This window comes from Brassica oleracea, chromosome C8, assembly GCF_000695525.1.
Source record: "Brassica oleracea var. oleracea cultivar TO1000 chromosome C8, BOL, whole genome shotgun sequence".
NCBI classification, from domain to species: domain Eukaryota; kingdom Viridiplantae; phylum Streptophyta; class Magnoliopsida; order Brassicales; family Brassicaceae; genus Brassica; species Brassica oleracea.
Window position 1 is genome coordinate 25,165,810 of NC_027755.1, and position 4,937 is coordinate 25,170,746.

General features: G+C 33.5%; 1 pseudogene; it reads right to left on the reverse strand.

Moving 5' to 3' along the window:
* Positions 1-2,213: 2,213 nt before the first annotated feature.
* LOC106309026 overlaps positions 2,214-4,937 on the reverse strand; it is a 14,576-nt pseudogene continuing 11,852 nt past the window's right edge.

Genomic DNA, 4,937 nt, shown 5'->3' on the forward strand with positions numbered 1-4,937 from the left:
GAGAAATAAAAGCGACGGTGGAGACATGAACAAAAAGTGGAGAATGAGTATAAAAAAGAAGATGGAGAGAGAAAGAAAGGGAAGGAGAGGTGGTTAAAAAGAAAAAGAAAAAAAGAAAGGGAGGGAAAAATAAAAAGAGTATAATTATAATTATATTTTATGCTTCTTTAATAGAATAGAACACAACTATATATTACTCGAGAGAAAAAGATTGAAAAACGAAGGATTACATAATTACAATTCTATTCTAGGTTTCATTAATAGAATGAAACATAATTTTATTATTATCGTATATATTTACTTTGATAAATATATGTTAGTTTTATAAAAACTCAAAAAATGTCATATACAAAAAAAAATCTATGTTTAATAGGTATATTATAAATTCAAATAAATAATTTTTATTTATAAAGTTAGTTAAAAAAGAGAAGTGAAAGTGCAAAAAAGAAGAAAAATAGTAAATAATATATAAATAAGATAGCCTATTGAATGTTATGGGTATATACTTATCTTTGTGGTTTGTTATGGTCACGTTGCGAAATTTCTCTATATAAAATATATGATAGTAATATATTTACATACTAATTTATATTTTATTATATGTTTTTTGCTTAAATTATTTATATATTATATGAATGACTATAAAACACTTAAGTTATTTAAAAAGTGGTGAATTTACCGGAAATCAGTTTAGGTAAATTTGTAAATTTTATCGAGTGTGTGGATTAATATTAATTAGTTTTGAAAAACAATTAAAGTATGTTTATTGTTGTTTTAATTGATCAAAAGAAAATAAATGCTAAAGTTAGGATACGATAGTTTCCAGTGCTATTAGAGTGTAATTAACAAGTTATTTTAATGATAAGTTTGTATAAAATATTTTACTAAGATATATTCCCTATGTTTCATATCAAGTGTCACTTTAAATTTTTTTATTTTTGCATAAAAAAATATCATTCTACAATTTCAATGCAATTTATATTTACTTTTAACTCAATATTAATTATAAAATGCATTGATCTTATAAATAAATGTATTTATCTAAAATATTATTGGTTAAATAAATGACATTAATAAAAACATAAATGCATTTAATTAGTAAAAAAAATACTTGCGTATTGTTCACATTATTTCTGTTTATTATTTTAGTTTCAACAAAAAAAAGCTTTTGTCACATACATCAATAAACCAACATTTTCAATATGTTTACTTCTTCCAATGTCTGATTAGTGCATCTGGGTTTCTTTTTGGATCATGTGACCTAAATCAAAAAAAATCCATAATGTGAGAGGATTCAGTATCTTTTCATACTTCCATTTATAAGAGTTATCAATACTTTTAGCTTTTTATACGTTGGATTAAGTGATGAGCTAATTAGTGAAGACTGGCTTATCTTTTTTTTTAGAACTAAATTAAAGACTGGCAAATCTTCTTCACTAAAATTCAACTTTAACCCCAAATCTATGGACATTTCAATCAAACGCAATTGAAAGGACAAATTCCTGGAAAGATTCGAGAGATATCAACTGGTATATATATATAACTCTATTCGTTTCAATGTGATATAAATATAATCATATAAATATAATCATTAAACATATTTTGATAGGATATATTCTCTCCGTTCCGTAATGTAAAAAACAACATTTAGTGTTTTAAAATATAAGATTTTTTGTTATTTATAAGATAGATTAACTATATTAAAAATTAGTTAACTGGTCAAATTTTACTTCATTACTTATAATTGTTAAACTCAATTTAGATTTACATTATTAATGATCAATTTTTTTGTGCAAAAATGATCAATTCTTTAAAAGTAAGTTTTTTAATAGTTATGCATTAGCCTAAAACTTCAAATATTGATTCGAGATTTATTAATGATCAATTCCTTAAAAGTAAGTTTTTTACTTCTTGAGCTTTCAACTACAACATCTTTATCATTTGTAAAAAAATATATTATAATTTGTAAAAGATAACAAACCGATGTTAAAAAGAAGTTTCGATTCAGACTGCTCAGTTTCCCATTTTAAACAAAGCCATTCACAACAATAACCGATTTATTTATATATAAGAAAAACAAAACAACTGCAAGTTTTAGTTTGGGTTAATAGAACAAGCAGTTCAACAACTAATAAACTCAAATTGCCGTAGAAAAGAAAGTAGAAATATGCAGCAAGACCATAACATGTTCTGATAATCACCGGTCTCATGTTTCAGGATTTAGTCCGACCATCTCCTTCTATTATGACATTGAAAGTGCAGCCACTCGGGATCATCGGCAACACATGTTCTTGGTGCGGACAAATCACATCCAACAAGAATGGTCCTGGTGTATCCAGCATTTTTGAATAGCTTCTCTAAGGTTTGATTTCTTCGTCACTCTTGCGGCTGGGATCCCGCAAGCTGCTGCAAACTGAAGCATTTTCGGGAATATCTCCTTCCCCTTTGCAGGCTCCCCAAGATATGTGTGAGCTCTGTTAGCTTTGTAGAACCGATCTTCTCATTGCATAACCATACCAAGATGCTGGTTGTTTAATATAAGTATCTTCACCGGAAGATTCTCCACATGGATTGTGGCTAGCTTTTGCACGTTCATTATGAAGTTTCCATCACCATCAATGTCAACAACAATCGCATCGGGTTGGCAGCAGAGGCTCCAATCGCAGCAGGAAGTCTGAAGCCCAAAGCTCTGCGACCTCCTGATGATAACCACTGCCTTGGTTATGTACTTCTAAAATTTTGCCCCCCACATTTGATGCTGCCCAACGCCAGTACTGATAATCGCCTTCCCTTCGGTTAGCTAGTCAAGGACCTGAATAGCATATTGTGGAGGAATCACTTCTCCAAACGTCTTGAAGCTCAGAGGGAACTTTTGCTTCTGTTCATTTAGCTAATTCTTCCAAACTCCAAAATCAAGCTTAAGCTCCTCTCCTCGGTTCTCAAGAACCTTGTTCATCCCTTGCAAAGCTTGCTGAACAACTCCACACAAAGACACATGAGGTGATTTGTTCTTCCCAATCTCAGCAGATTCAATATCTATATGCACAATCTTAGCCCTACTAGCAAAAGCCTCAAGCTTTCCCGTGACACGATCATTAAACCTAACACTAAAGGCCAGCAACAAATCACTATGCTCCACATCGTAATTAGCGTACACAGTACCGTGCATTCTAAGCATTTGCAGTGACAACTCATTGTCACAAGGATAAGATCCAAGCCCCATCAAAGTACTCACAATAGGGATGCCAGTAAGTTCCACAAACCTACCCAGCTCCTCAATGTGGATACTAAAACCCAAACTAGGTATTTGTTAGTGATTGTTTTGTAAATATGAGGGAAGAAATAACGTGGGCAACAATATCCTCATAACACAACGATGTAATCAAATTATGGTCGACTAAAATAGACTTTTATTGATAATGTTTGATTGAATACAATGATAGAATGAGATTGGAATACAACTTATGAAGAAATAAAGGTTGAATACAAAGTATAAGAATAAGAGAGCTTGAGGTTGTTGTGTTGGGTATGAGTCTCTAGGGTTTCATATGTCCTTCTTTGCTCCCCTCCTCTCCTTTTATCTTCATTCTTGTTCTGAGGATCCCGCAACCTCCGAGATCTCTTGCTGACTTTTTCCTCGTCGAGCTCGGTACGCTCGACCTAGCTAATGGGCTTTTCCAAAGTCCCGGCTGAGTTCGATCGTGATCAAATATTAATGGACTGGGGTCTTCGGCCTTTTTTATCAAGCGAGTTATTGGGTCCAACTATTGTCCCTCAGCCATTTTAGTGATGGCCCAGAATCTAAAAGCGCGAAAACTGAGACCAATCCGACGCTCCTTGGGTAACTCATTTGACTCGACATGAACCATGATCCACTAAGGGTCCCACTATGTCCATGGACCATTTCATAAAAGGATAAGGTGAAGATATGGAGGATAGCTTCTGAACCGACTGGTGGATCATGGGTGCATGTTGTTGGCATTTGCCGCATTTTAGTGTGAATTGCTCGATCTTTTTCGCGATGGTGAGCCAAAAGTACCAGTGCTTTTTGATTTTGATCGCTAGTGATCGTCCGCTAGAATGGCTTCCGCATGATCCGCCGTGTGTTCGTTTTAGGACTGTGAATGCGTCTATAGTGGATATGCTAAATAAGGCTCGTTTATACTTAATTTATACAATTTTTCCTCCACTACAAGAAAAAAAAAACTATAGCGACGAAAATTAACGAGGAAATTTAATTCTCGTAAATTTACGTGATTTTACGAGTATCTTACGAGGAAATTTAAAAGTGATAGACCATGGATTTTACCCACTTTCAGCCATGGTCTATAAGTTTTTAATATATATTTACTACTATATAGAGTCTTTTAGAGTATTTACAGGTCCATGTACGTTCTGGAGAAATATGATAATTTTGGAGTCTTTTGAGGTGCAGAACTGCACAGACGCATCAGATTTTTAGCTATGGATGGAGACCTTACCACCGTTAGATTGAGCCCATATTTTTACACAAGATAGAGCTTTGATTTATTTTTCCAATACCACCGGTTTGAGGTCAATAAGCATCGTGTAGCAGAAGTTATGCTCATTTTACTGAAGAGTGGTCAGTTTGCCTTGTAATAGGAAGCTGTCGAGGAGATGAAGGACTGTCGATCGATGACACAGCATTGGTGTCGATCGAAAGTGATGCCAGAATATGGGATGAGCATATTTTATGACCGCTGAAGCCCAGAAGCAACCCCAAATTACCAGAATACCCTTGGACGACCAGAAACCCTATTTATGTTATTTATAAGCCATTGTTGACGGCTACGCTATCTAAGCTTTCTTTAATTCATTGTTCTTAGTTAGGAGAGAAAGGAGAAACTCCTTCAGAGTCCTCCTGGAACTCAATTGTCTTTGGTTTTTATATCTATTGCAATTTCATCTATTCTATC